This window comes from Vulpes lagopus, chromosome 9 (genome assembly GCF_018345385.1).
Source record: "Vulpes lagopus strain Blue_001 chromosome 9, ASM1834538v1, whole genome shotgun sequence".
NCBI lineage: Eukaryota > Metazoa > Chordata > Mammalia > Carnivora > Canidae > Vulpes > Vulpes lagopus.
Window position 1 is genome coordinate 76,112,910 of NC_054832.1, and position 15,454 is coordinate 76,128,363.

The 15,454-nt window shown below is 36.5% G+C and overlaps 1 protein-coding gene across 1 annotated transcript in view; it reads left to right on the forward strand.

The window, feature by feature from the left end:
• Positions 1–13,020: 13,020 nt before the first annotated feature.
• LOC121498769 (suppression of tumorigenicity 18 protein) overlaps positions 13,021–15,454 on the forward strand; it is a 123,649-nt gene continuing 121,215 nt past the window's right edge. The window contains exon 1 of the mRNA XM_041768900.1: positions 13,021–13,060. The gene's annotated coding sequence lies outside the window, so the exon portion shown is untranslated. The remainder of the gene's footprint in view (positions 13,061–15,454) is intronic.

A 15,454-nucleotide genomic window follows, 5' to 3' on the forward strand; every position in this document is an offset into this window, starting at 1 on the left:
GAATGTTTTAAAATTCCATTTCAGTGAACTCTAAGAGACACTTGAATTTCTTTTTAAGTATTTGAATTGTTGTTTTGTCAACTTTTGCATAAATTTGTAAGCTTCTGGGCAAAAATTAACTACTTTTTCAGTTTAATTCTTCAGATTGTGACTGTAGGAATATTTTTTTCTGACAGGATTCAACCTGCACATTTAAGTTGCACCTTTGAGAGGATCTTGTAGCTAAGAAGAATTTCTGATCTCATAAATCTTATATCCACAAGTAAATTGCGTTGACCCACAAAATTGTCAAAGCCTTCAAAGTCTTATTAGTAACTTATTTGTACTAATAAATAGGGTTACCTAGAATATATAATAACTTTTTAGATCAGAACATTTTAATTTACTTGATTTATACAGTATAAATATGAAGGTGCCAGAGATAGCTACACAAAATACAGGTTCTCTAAGTACTCCTAAATGTTCTATTTGTTGATTTGTCATAAATATGTTAATTGATACACTGTCTTAACGAAGAGTTACACTTGATAATTCCATGAAAAACATTTACATCACAATTTCATTAAAAAAATAAGTATGTGAATTTCAGTGATACTTTTTTTACACCATTTCCAACATTTAAAAGTTTAATTTTGTTTCCTAAATTTTGAGTGTTTTCTCATGAAGGGGAAATATAGCTAAAGGCCAGTGTGTAAATCTTGCCTTATCTTTTTTTTTCAAATGTATCATATATGTATTGAAACATATTTCTATATGAAGAAATTCAGACTTGGCATGAGACAAAACTTAGTTATCATTACTTATGATGTTATGCAGAACCAGACAGAAATGAAATAGTTAATTATTTCAATAGGATAAACAGTATTTTAATCCCTGGAATGTAGGTTAAAGAGAATCAGAAAACAAAAAAATGAAAAATTTTGTTATTGGAAATCTAATTTGTAAAGAATGCGATTAGATAGAAAGACGCACCCACTGTTTGCTCTTTTGTTTCCATAGTATATTTGATATGAATTTGAATGAAGGTATTTACCACTTTAAAATTTTCTTCTTTCAAATATCAAACAATGGTAGGAATTAGTCTAAACATTTCTATTCTGAAGGGTGAAAAGGGGATGAGAAAGAAATATGCTCATGAAGAAAATGAAATCAAGGAAAGATTGAGGCTGACAATATGACTACTTTAGAATGGGGGCAAAAATTAGAGTGTACAACCTATTATGTGCAGATCCCTTGATCTTTTTTTTGTGTAAAAGATACCAGTGTCTACCAAAAGGGTTAAAGAAAATGCATTCTGTTGCATCTGCTTACTAAATCCCTTACTTTAGTAGAAATTCAAATTTTGTAAAGATTATTCGTTTTATTGATGCATATAATTATAATCACAAGCCATCTGCTGATTTGGCAGGCATGGTTAAAATTCTCTAACTCTCATAACCTTTCAAGTACAGTGCCCTTGGGACTCTATTTCACTTTTATATTTTGGAAAACATGTAGAGACAAATAAGGGCGGTCATCTGCAGAATGTCAGACCTGAGGAAATGAAAGAATGGAGACCAGGGTTGCTGTTGTGGTTATTTTTAATGGTAGAGGAAGTTATTTTTTCGTTTTTTCTTTTTTTGCTTCTGACTTCATGAAGGATTATCCTAGATTCTATGATGTATTTGGGAATTTTTTTTCCTAGGGATTAAAGCCCTATCATTTTACTCCTGAAAGGCAAGTTCCAAGTCTAAACAAAACAAACAAATAAAAAACCTTTCCAAATACTGCTTACATTGGTTTACACAGGTCAATTAAATATATTTCACATAGGCTTTTTGAACTAATAAAATATTCCACCAGCTTTATTTTTCTAAAATACTCAGGTTCAATTGACTAACCTTTCAGGCATAGATTTTAGGTTGTAAAACAGTTTGTACATTTTGATGCCAACTTTTTGGCTTAAATGTCAAATTTCCAAGTGTTTGTTGTTGTTGTTTTTGCATGAAATCATGAACTGATCAGATTTCCCATGGCAGGTATCTTCCTGGGGTCCTTGTTTGCTACCATAAACGTTTGAAGTTTGCTGGTGTTCTATACCTGATTCACTTAGTTCCTTGGAACCATTTCTTCCGTAATCCTTATCTTCTGTAAACCTTATCAACCTGAGGATTCCAAGGGCCAAGATTTGCAGATTAGAGTTGATATACAGGGCATATCACAGCAGATTGCAAGTGAGATGAGGGGAATTTGAAAAAGCCATGGGATCTCAGATCTTGGCTCTGTCAAATAATGGAAATGTGCACATATACGTCTCCCACCTCACACATGCACGCACAGACACACACACACCATTCATAGTTAAATATCATTAAGTAGCTGAAGGATTCTGACTTGACTTGGGTGAAATCGTTAATCCAAGAACTATTAGGGTTTGGCAAATAAGAAAAATAACTTTTGGTACAAACGTTGTGCATATGAATTTTTTTCATAACAACGATGATATATATGACAACAGTAATAATAATAACCCTTAACATTTACCACGTGCTTACACTGAGCCACCTATGCTGTTAAATTCCTTATAGGTATTATATAATTCAATACTCAGCATTTCCACTCCTGTCTCCTTTTTGCAGATGAAGCAACTGAAACAGAGACATTAAGAAGTTTTTTTCCTTAGGTCACCACCAGGATTGAGGCTTGAGCCCAAAATCTAACTGCTCTCTAAATCCATTCTCTTAATGTGTCCCTATACTGTATGGTGTCTGAGCACAAAGTATTAAAAAAAAAACCCAGAAAACAATGTCAGCAACTTCGTGTCAAATGACAGTAGATCTCAAGTATGTCTGGATTCCACTCGTAGTTAAATGTCATTTAGTAGTCGAATGATTGGGACTTGGCAAGTTGCTTTATTTTCCTTATTGATAACATTTGTCATAGTAAGGGTTATGCTGGGTGACCCCTATGGTCCTTTTCATTCCCCAAATTCTATAACTCTGTGAACTTTTTATAATGAAAACATCCTATCAGTTTGAAAAATAATTCAGAGACAGCATAAGCCTTTATTACACCTAAGACATACATATTTAGCATGCCAATTAACCTTGATATCAGAAATAACCTACGCTAAGAACCGAATGAGCTTTAGCTCTGATGCTAAACATCAGATCAAAAGTTAAACATTTGGCCAAATAGCCAGAAATCTTAGCTCACAGAATCGGTGAGCATCAACATTGATACTTAAAAAGGTCTGATAATTGAATTCTTCCTCTGAGTAGTTTGGTGTCAAGCAGAAGACATGTGTTTTTCTATTATAATAATAAGATACTACTGACATGGTGCCAACCACTCTTCTAAGTACTTTCCGTCTATGAATTCTTTTAATTCACACAACAGCCACAACCAGAGCAACCGCCTATAGGGTAAAGTGAAGTTCTGTTATCAGCCCCTTTTCATAGATGAGAAGACTGTGCCATGGGGCGGTGGGGCAAGCTGCCAGGGAATCCATGGCTGCAGGGTCAGAGCTCTGATTGACCTATGGCCTCAGGCAGGGTGCACTAACTGCTGCACATTTGACCTCTGTGCCTTCTATCTATGGGCTTGTTAAGATTTCACTTTGCTTAAAAAAATATTTGGAAACATAGATTACAGTTGCAGATAGATAGATAGATAGATAGATAGATAGATAGATAGTAGTATTTATTTTTGCATTTTAGATCTTAATTAGGAAGTTACTGTCACAATACTCATGTAGTTTCCTTAAATCACTATAGAAGATTAAAGTAAAAGCATTTTTGAATCTTTTGCAAATATCATATTGAAAATATAATAGTAACTAAAAGGAGTCAAGTTAGTGATATTTGATAAAAAGCCTTTAGAAGTATTTAAAATCATTTAATTCTCAGAATCTAGCGAAAAAGCTTTGAACATTGTGAGAAATGCACAAGTGATTGTCAAAGAAAGAAAGAATATAAAAATGAAGAGTTTTAGTTACAATAAAACCTCTCCTAGGGTTACATTAAGTTCACAAGAGATTAAAATATTTTATTCCGGGTGTGCCTCAGTACCTCAGTGGATTAAGTGTTGACTCTTAATCTCAGCTCAGGTCTTGAACTCAGGGTCATGAGTTCAAGCCCCACGTTGGGGTCCATGCTGGGTATGGAGCCAACTTAAAAAATTAATAAGTAAGTAAGTAAGTAAATAAATAAATAAATAAAACATTTTATTCTAGCTAGATACGTTTTCAGATATTTTTGTATTTTACATGTACTAAATTTTCCAATAGAGTCAAGTGAGAAAATGTGTATATCAGTACTAAAACATTGTGAACAGTTTATGTAGGCTCGTGTATCATAATGGCCTATGCGAAGATAAAATAGTCTGTGGTCACATGCAATTCCACTCTGCCACTCAACCCTAATGCATATGGGCCAGAGCATCTCACCAGGCATTGCCAATTCCATTTCTCCTCTAAAAGGTAAATTTATGGCCTGAAGAACAGAATGACCACTTCACTTGGAGGTAACATCAGGGAAGATTTCAAAGAAGAAGCATTTAAAGAGTCTTGGATCTATTCATTCAAAAAACACTAAGAATCTACTATGTTCCAGCAACTGCGTCAAGCAGTGTAGACACAACCTAAGCACTGTAAGATATCACAGCATAGTAGGTGACACAGCATGCTGATATTCAGGATACAGTGGGATCTGTGCTATGCAAGAGGCAAACCCCAGGACATAGATTTGAAAACTGGTGACAAGTCATAAATGACAACCATCTGGCTTGGATTACAGTGTGTGGATGGTTAACCAAGATAGGAGATTCAGAAGGAAGAGGTTATTTTGAGGAAAAGATGATGTGCACATTGAATATAAGACAAGCAGGTGGTGATGTTTGCTATACAGTGGGCCAGTGCATCAGGAATTCAAGAGTGAGATTTAGTTGGAATGGAGAGATGGACATTTGGATGTCACTTCTGAGGAGACTATAGTGAGGAAGGGACCAAAATTAGGAATCCTGGGAATATCAATATGTAAATGGGAAAAGGAGAACCAATGAAGAAGAACACCGAAGAAATCCAGAGTGACAGACAAAACAGAGATACAATTTCTTAAGGAAAGACTCAGCAATACCGCTAATTACTCAGAGCACAGACTGAAAATGCAGCACAAAATATGTCAAGTAGGAAGTCACAGGTGATCTTAGCCGAGAAACTTCAGTGGAATCAGGGCTTGAAAGCCAGATGGCTATGGGTTGTGTAGGGAAGGGAAAGTGAGAACAAAAAGCCTCTGGGGACTTTAAGAAGTTTGACTCTCAAGAACAGAGTTAGCAATATATACTTATATGCTAAAGAGAAGGAACCAGAGAGACTAAGAAGACTGAAAAATTTGAAGGTATGTAAGAAAAACCAGTTCGATGAAGTAAGAAGCAAATGCAATAGAGCTCAATGGAGAACCTGCCCTTGGAAGGAGAAAGCCTCTTCCTCTAAAACTAGAGCAAAGAGAGCAGTGGAGACAGAAATAAATTTGTAAGTGTAGAGATGAGAGGCCAAGACATTCAGAGTTGATAGCCTCAACATTCCCTGAAAAATTAGGCAACAAATTTGATATCAACTCTGTGTAAGATGGTTTTAGACTATAAATGATTTTAACATGCTAGTTTTTATTATTAGATTCACATCATATGATTAAAAACAAAAGGTTTTACTTAATTCCTAAGTGTTATTTATAATTGATATTGGCATAGAAACTCAGAAGACTAATGGGAACCAGAAGATCTGGGGACATTCCTCTCTGATTTAAACTCCTTTTAAATTAGGAAGAGTAAAGGGGAGATGGAGAGTGTCCTTTCCTCTGGAGCCAGGAGCAGGAAGGGATGAAGAGCAGAGGATGGGAATGGCTTCTCTCCATGCAGGACAGTGTCAGACTTGTTAGGAGCAATGAGTTTAGATCATAACAGACAGTAGATACATTTCTGGTCTTAGTATCTTTTTTTTTTTTTTTTGGGGTATTTTTACCTTATTTTATCCTGGAGACAGAACTTCCAACTGTTAGCTTTCTTACTTTTACTACCTCTGTCCCAGACAAAGACCCCCTTTTCATAGCCAGATGACTGCCATGGCCTAGAAACTGATTTCCTTCTGTTCACTCCTCTGCTTGGTCATTCATGACGTCCCATCATACTTAAAATGCCTTAATAGACATTATAAATGCCTTATAGACTCCTTTCTATAGTCTGTATGGCTCCACTGTTTTATAAAACAGCTTAATTGAGGTATGATCCACATACCATACAATATGAGGTGTCCAGTTCGATAGTCTTTAGTATTTTCAGCACCATAATTAGTTTTAGAATATTTTGCTTCCCCCAGAGAAACTCTGCACCCCCTTAGCCATCACCCTGCAATCCTCCCTCCACCCCAGGCTCTAGGTAACTACTAATCTACTTCATGTTTCTGTAGCTATGCCTATTCTTTATGTATCTATAGCTATGCCTATTCTGGAAACCTCATATAAATGGAATCATACGACACGTCATCTTCTGTGACTGGCTTCTTCCACTTAGCACGTCTTCAAGGCTCACCTATCTTTTAGCACATAGCGTGACTTCATTCCTTATTATTGCTGGATAATATTCCCTTGATTGGATATACTACATTTTATCCACTCATTAGTTTATGGACATTCGGGGTGTTTATGTGGACACGTTGTCATTTCTCTTGTGCATATACCTGGGAGTTGAATCTATGAATTATATAGTAACTATGTTTAACAATCTGAAGAACTGCCTGATTATTTTCCAATGCAGTTGCATTGGAAAAGACTCTGCAACAAAATGGCATTCCCATCAACAGTGTGTGAAGGTCCAAGATGCCACCATATCCTCACCAACCCTTGTTATTGTCTGTCTTTTTCATTATTGCTATCCTACCAGGTATAAAGTGGCATTTCATTGTGGTTTTGAATTGCACATCCCTAGTGACTAATAATATTGAACACCTTTTCATGTGCTTATTGTTCATTTGTATGTCTTTTTTGAATACGTGTCTATTCAAGTCCTTTTGCCCATTTTTAATTGGGTGATTCGTCTTTCTCTTATTGAGTTGCAATCATTCTTTATATATTCTAGATACGAGGGCTTTGTTTTCACCCTAGGCACATGGTTTTCCTACTCTTTCTCAAGTGAATAAAGATTATTTCTACTTCAATCTGAAATACCCCCTATCTTTCAGCCTGCCTTGTTTTCCCATAACGCTTATCATTGCTTTAGATTGTATTGTATATTTTTTGTTTCCTTGGCTTTTGGTTTGATTCCCATGCTGGAATACAATTTCTGCTGCCTATCCTTGCTTCTCTATCACCTTTCTCATGATGATGATAGACTGTTGTGATTAAACACATGCACCTTGGAGCTAGAGTTTGATTCCCAGCAGGCTGCTCACTAGCTGCGTGACTCTGGGCAAATACTTCTCTGTTTTAAGCTTCTCATTTGAAAGATGGGAATAATAAATAATCCCTAATCCATATAGTTGTCGTGCAAATTGAGTTAACAACTAATATGCATAAAACATTTATAGCGGTATCTACCACAAAGAATAGTAAAATAAAAAAGTCGACTAATATTTTTGACTGAATATTTAATGAATGTTCCTAGTAACTGCATATTCTCTTGAAGAAAATTGTCTGTTTAGCATCCAAAGATTTAATCAGTCTCATCAAGACATGTCCTCACCATGACCACACAGGGTTATGAACGAGGTACTACTTACCTGTGGGCTTTGTTTAAGAAGTGATCTCTTTTTAGGTCATGGAATTTTGCAGAATTTCTACCGTGTGACTTGCCTGTTATGTGTGACACCTCATGTAATCCTCACAGGTCTAGAGGGAGGTTCTGTTATTGCACCTTTTTATTAGATGGAGCACCTGAATATTAGGGAGGTTACATAGTTCTGAGATCAAGAACTAGCAGGTGCTACAATTAGGATCTCAAGTTGCGTCAGTGTTAATTCAGTGACAAAGCATGGCACTCTCCAAATCTGCTGCCTTGGGCCAGTGCTCAGGATCTCCAGTCATCGACATAACATTTCCTAATCACTGTATTCCCTACGTACTGGCTTTACGGTTTTTTCCAAACCATACTTCAGTGTCTCTATTATCTTTGTGTTTATTACTGATTTTCTGAACATTCTGTCCAGCCTATATCCAGTCTAAATGCAGCACAAAACTTATATTCCTTGACCCCATTTATCATTGTGGATCTTTCTATGGTTTGCTCGAAAGACATAGAGTTGTCTAGTGTCACAGTGCATTTTTAGCGAGTGCTATATAGCAGGAAACACATTGGCATCAGATGTGATTTAGTAGCTCTTACTAGCAGTGTGACCTAAGTTTGCTCAACTTCAATTGGGAAAAACAATGATATTAATGTCCTTAGGTTGTTGTGAGGTTTAAATAAGATAATGGAAACATAAGATGCCTGGTCTGGTGCCTGAGTCAGTGTCAATACACAAACTAATGGCAATGACAGCTGAAAGACTCACCTGATTTTATTTTTACCTTTTCCCTCCTAAATTTATTTCACTCGAGGCATCATCTTACTACTTTCTATCCTCCCCACCTCCACTAACTTGAGATCAGTAGGCCTCATACAATAGTCATTTATATTTTCACGATAAATATTATGTTTCTTGTGTTATCTTTTTATGTTATTTCATGTTTTTGAAAACTGCTCCATTTAATCTTTTTAGCCATTTGTAATGTGCAGCTCTCTTAATTTTAACATGTTGAACTGGCAGTGGTAGTCCTTAAATTTTAACACCTCCTTCCTTTTGCCTTCAAGTGGCTTAGGTAGGATGTAGGAGTATTGCCTATGCTTTGGTCTATTTTTTTGTTTGTAAAATTAATCTCAATTTATAAGCAAACTGTTTATAAAATGATTATTTTCTACTTCACTAGTCTTTAGATATATCAATAGTTCAATAATCGACTTTACAGCATTACATTTATTACTCTTAGCTAATCTCTAACGTGTGTTTTCACCAGCATGACTTTTTGCTACATCGTATAGCTATTTTCCTATTTATCTCTAAATATTTCATCCATCGTTTTCCTAAAATTCATATCACAGAGGTAGTGAATTCGTCATGGTTCCCGGTTTTCTTAATAACTAGTCAACTGGCACTCAGTCAACATTTTTGTTGAGCACTTTATCTATGAAGGGAAGCAAAAAGGAGATTGCCCTTGCCCTGCAGGAGCATCCAGTCTAGAGCAGATGATGAGTATGTCAACAGTGATTCGTCCTGGTGGGCCAGCTGCTGTGTGAGGTAGGCAAAGCTTCCAGGGACGCAGAACCCAGACTTGGGGCGGGAGGGGTTAACCTCATGAAAGGGAACTCACACAGATCCTCTGATGTAAAGCCTTCATTTCACAAGCACTCTTATCATTCACTATGACAACACAGTGTGCATGTTAGATTATATTAGAAGGGACGCCATAGATATTCCAAGGCATTTTCTTCCCACATGCGCCTTTTGGGGAAAAATTTAACGTAGCCAAAAATATGTAGTCTGTTACCTCTGACAGAAAACTCAGGTCAGATTCCCTCAGTAATCTGCCACAGCTAATGAAACACTGACATAAAGAGAAACCAATTGGCCAGCGAAAACCAATAAATATAATAGACTGGAATTGGATAAGCATAGGACAAAATACCTGATGTGAACTGTACTGACCTCCGATTAATCACATGAGACAACTATAAAACCAGATGTTCAAATGACCAAAGGCACATATTTAGTCTGATTCATTGTAACTCTTAAAAACCATCCAAGGAGAAAGATCAGTCAGGATCTGGATATCCACATGCAGGCTCGGTCCATGACAACAATGTGCATTTTCATTCTCAATGTGTAGGATTATGAGTTCTTTACTCAAATTATATACCCTGATGTTTGTGCTTCCAGGGGAGGATTCTTGTCAAACTCATCAGATTGTCCTTCCATGTTACCAAAAACTAAATTCAGCACCCACATCTCCTCAAAGAATTTCATTTTATTGCCTCTTTGATTTGTACAGCAGGTATATCTGTACCATTAGAGCGGCACACATCATACACCCCTCCCCGCTCACTAAGACTCCACCTATTTACATAAATGTTTTTCCCTCTTCTCCAGAAGAATTGGTGCTTAGTAAAGACTTGTGTAAATATGTTAATGAACTTATTAAATAATACTGTTCTATATCAAGAGGGCTGGTTACACTGATATTAATCAAATTCCTTATTTGTGATATTATCATTTTCTTGCACTTACTGAGATTGATATTTTTAAAATAGCATTGTTTAAAAAGAAATCAGTGAGATAGCAAAACCAAATAGGTGGTAGCAAGAATTCAAAAGGGGTTGTGGTTCTTTGCAAGATCTTTCTCCTGTGCTTACTGATATTTCTTACATTGTGCCATATTTTCCCAGCTTTACTGGAGTACGATGTAATAAGTCCATGTTTCAGGTTACTGAGTAGCTTTTCCTGGCCTGAGTAAATCAATGCTAAAGCACCTAACTTCTGTTCAGTGAGAAACCTGGCATTTGGGAGACTCATCCTCCATCTCTTTGCTAAATCACACCCAGCAAGGTTTCATTCTATATTTTTTCTTATTATCTAAGATATGTATTATTTTTATAAATGATGTTGCAAAATGCCCTTTTAAGAGCTTTAGCACTGAGACATTTACATGAACAGAAATGCGAACGTATTTTTAGTATTAGACTAAAAGGTTTTTTTAATTTTTTGTCTTTTAAGGAGATTTCAAGATAGTGTGTTCTTCAAAATAGCAATGATCAAAAGAGAATACTTCTCGTGGTGTTTATGAGAAACTCGTTGCACCAGGTAGCAAATGTCAGAGTTTACTAGGACTGGTAAACATTGAAGTCTCAAAGAAATTTTCATCATTACTTGACATTGAAATCTGTTTTTATTATATGATTTCAAATTAATTCATTCCATATTTTATTTGCTTTTGCCAAGTTTAAATATTGTGCAGTCTTAGATTTGTAATTTGTGAGCTTACATTTGATAATGGCACCTGTAATGAAGAAGTACTTAATTGCTATTTCTTTCTTGACATGAATGGCTTCATCTGAAGGGAAGATCAAGTTCAATAAGCTATAAAGTGGTTCTCAGAATGTATTTAAAGGATGGACCAGAACATTCACTTTTTTATGTTTCTTCCTATCATAAAATACTAAAATAGAGCAAATAAATATCTCTGGAATAAAGTGGCAATGCTTCTCTTCCATGTGGATATATTTTGCCTTTGGGAATTAGGATTCTTCTGTGCATTTAATAGTGAATATCTAAGGTGATGCTTCTCAAAGTGTGATCCCCAAACCATCAGTGACTACATCATCTGGGAGCTTGCTAGAAATGTACATTCTCATGCCCCACTCCAGAAGTACTAAATCAGTAGCCTGTGCTTTAACAAGCCCTCCAAGTGATTCTGACACTGGCTGAAGTTTAAGAATCACTGCTCTGACACTTTGCTAATCACAGTGTGGTCCATGGACCAGCAGGAGTACCTGGCCCCTTATTAGGAATGCAGGACATCAGGGTGTCAGAATCAGGGCCTGCATTTTAACAAGGTACCCAGGTGATCCTTACGCATACTTAACTCTGACAGCCATTGCTCTAAGGGTTGAAGCAAGAAAACTTACCAGGGGGAGAGTAGCCTCTATTCAGGGGCATTTTGGAGGTTGTCAAATGGACCTAGATAAATGCTTTATGTTTGCATATTGCTTCTCAGTCCCCTCTGGAATAAAAAAGGAAGCAGACATGTGTAAACCTCATGGCTGCAATGTTAAAAAATACAAAAATGTACACTGTGTCTACATTATGAGATGAAGAGCAGAACTATTATCTGGGTAGCAGAGCTGTTATCTGTGTAATAAATCACATGTGTGTATATGTATATGCACATGCACACATGCATCTACATACACGTATATGTATACGTATCCCACAATGATCTAGAAATATTAGGTGAAAGCAGTTTTCATGTCTAAATTTTTTTGAAAATTCAATTTTCTAGTTCACGTTTCATGTACAAATAAATCTAAAGTATGTTTTTGTGTCTTTTTTTGTTTGTTTTGCATCCTTCTATCTTAAATTACTTTCTATCTTCAAATTTAATTTTCTATAGAAAATTTTTATAAAAAGAAGATTTTTAGAAAAAGAAGAAAGTTACAAACTTTCAAGGCTGTCTCATCCTGATAGGGTAATTGGTAACGATATTGAGGAATCAGTAAGACAAAGCTGTCTGTAGAAGTGATGAAGTTTGCCACTTCCCAGGGATTTGGCCTTTTACACAGACCACAGGCAAATCTGGTGGCCTGGGGGGACAAGAATAGTTGATTGAGTAAAATCTTATTTGTAAAAATATTTTTAGCATGGAAACACATGAAAATTAAAGGATTTAAAAAAAAATCCCTTGAAATCTTTGCACAACAAACACCCCCGTATGTAAATAGGACTGTCACTCGGTGTTTGTCCACAACTAGAGCTCCAGATGAACCAGTGTAGTGCACAGTGACAGGAACAGCTGACTCATTAGCAGAGAGCAGTGAAAGGTAATTAACCCTGGGAAAAGTACAGCTGCCGTGCGGGCTGTTCCTTTCTGTAGGATCTGATTAGAAATTAGTGTTAAACCACTGATTCTTTTTTTTTTTTTAAGACTTTCCCTCTCAGGTGTGTCCCTAGAAAAGGTTCTCAAATATATTTCTATACAAAGGGGCTCAAATCTACAAAGCATTTTCTGATGACAGTAGACACCTGTTTTTCCTGTTGAGGGAGATTCTTTTGAATGAATACTACGTTTGACTATTCAAGAGTGGTAGTACCCCAACCCATACTCTAATAGTCAGTATGTAAATTACTTGAAAGGATTGTTTTATATAGTTAATAAGCTGTAGATAATTGCCATTTAATTAAGTTTTCTTTTTTTTTTTTCTTTCCATTTTTCCTCCAATGATGCTTCTCATCAGTAGCAATGGAAATGCTCCAGTTCAAATCCAATGAATATTAGGGAAGGTAAGTAAAGACTATTTAAAAATAAACTTTACCCCCAAAGAGAAAAGATTCCTAACTTTTCAGCGGCCTTCAAAAACTTGAGAAGTTAAGGAACTTGGTTCTAGGGGACAACCAAAGATGTTCACTTTTGTTAATGTTGGTATTGTCGTGATAATTTGTGTTATATTTGTCCTTTTTTTGTTGTTGTTGTTGTTTTTGAGGCATGCATACACTTGATTATCCTGATTGTGACTTCACATGGCTCATATGAAGAGCATTAATACTTTGTTAAAGTAACATAGTCAGAATTCATATATGTAGCTAAAGAATGTGCTAGACAGAATAATGTCCCCCCCCCCAAAGATGTGTGCATCCTAATTCCTGAACTTTGTGGATATGTTGTCTTACAAGGCAAAAGGAAGGTGATGAAATTAAGAATTTAGCGATGAGGAGGCTATGCCAAATTATCCAAGTAGGCCCAATGAATCATATGTTCCATAAGAGAAGGGTAGGAGAATGAGTCAGGGAGATACCACATGAGAAAAACTCAAGTCAACCCACCATTGCTGGCTTTGAAGATGGAGGCACAGAACCATGAGCCAAGGAATTCAGCCACCTCTAGAAACTGAAAACGGAACTGGCTCTCAGTTTACAGCCAGCAAGAAAGCAGGGACTTCAGTCCTGTAACAGCAAGGAACTGGAGTCTGCCAACAGCCCAAATGAGCAAGGAAATGAATTCTTTCTGCCTCTAGAAAGGAGTGCAGCCTGATTTGATTTTAGCCAAGCGAGGCCGTACCAGACTGAGGGCCTGCAGAGCCGTAAGAGAACATACTTGCAGTTTTTTAAGTCCATAAGTTTTTAGAAATTTGTTATAGCAGCAATAAAAAACTAATACAGTAGATGAGCCAACCGATAGATGGGAGATATTTTACAGCTGGTGATATAAATCCAGTGAAAAATTTCATGTGTGTGAACAAAGAAGGGAAAAATTTCTCAGGAGCCAAGACTGCTTGTCTTTAGGAATTGGAATATTGATTTTGTAGATCCTAATGCTGGTTACCACCCACTCTGAGAATTCCATCTTATGCTTTGCTACACACTCCCCACAGGAGAAAAAAAAGAAGCAGTTCTCCACATGATGCTTTTGTTTGTATTTTTCAAGGTGCAAGTGAGTACGTAGCTTTGTTGGAATGGTTAGTGAGTCTGTGTTTAGCTGAGCAAGGGTAAGAGGAATGGAATGTCAATGGAAGGAAGGCAAGGTCCCTGCGCTAGGGAGAGGGCTGACTCGACAGTCCCAAAGTATGCTGAGCCTAGTACTTAAGAGCAGACGGTTATACGGAGCCTGGTTCTATCTCCTGCTACCTGTGTGAATACTGGGTAAGGTAATGGGTTCACTTCATTTCCTTTCTTCACATGTAAAATTGATAATACCTCCTCATAAGCACATCATGATGACTAAGGAAGAGTGTGTGTGAGTATTTCAACCAGAGTTCGGTAAAGGTGAGCTAAATATATTTAGAAAACACTGTATCACTTTACTGTTTTGATAAGACTAGTAGATTGCTTTTGTCTTCCCTCGTAGTGAGTTCCATCTTATCTCTAAAATAAAAGTCGTCAGTTTGGAGCATATGGATAAATCTCATTTAAAATAAAATGTTTGAGTGCATAATAGGACATCCTGGCACATTACAAATAAGAAAATGAATGATTAAGAACTAGGAACTGAAAATAGTTTAAATAAATTAGAGATCTTCTTAGATTGTTTTCTTGTTAAATTTGAAAGAAATAAGACTATATTCTAAATTTACCTTTGGCTTTTATTCTTATGAAAGGGCCAGTTTAAATCATAAACTATAATTTTTCATATAAATTATCTCAAGCATCTGAAAAGTATTTTTTTGGCTTACTTAATCCAATAATCGTGTATTGAGCACCTACTATAGCCACAGCATTATGTTGCAGTGAAAGGTCAACAAGACACAGCCTCTGACTTCCATGAGCCTACACTAGCACAGAGCAGATCAGATACACATGAGTGTGGTAATATCAGGCACAACACAGAAATCAAGATGAAGGTGCCATCAAAACCCAATTTGGGGGGATCCTTGGGTGGCTCAGCAGTTTAGCACCTGCCTTTGGACCAGGGTGTGATCCTGGAGTCCCGGCATCGAGTCCCATGTCGGGTTCCCTGCATGGAGCCTGCTTCTGCCTCTGCCTATGTCTCTGTCTCTGTCTCTTTCTCTCTCTCTGTCTCTTTTGAATAAATAAATAAAATCTTAAAAAAAAAAAAAAAAAAACCCAATTGGGATGCAGAATTCTGTGAGATGCTGTCACTTGATCTACTACATAAGTGACAAGTCATGTTTTTTGCAGAAAGATTTTACAGTTCTGACACCAAAGGGGAAAATTCCTTGG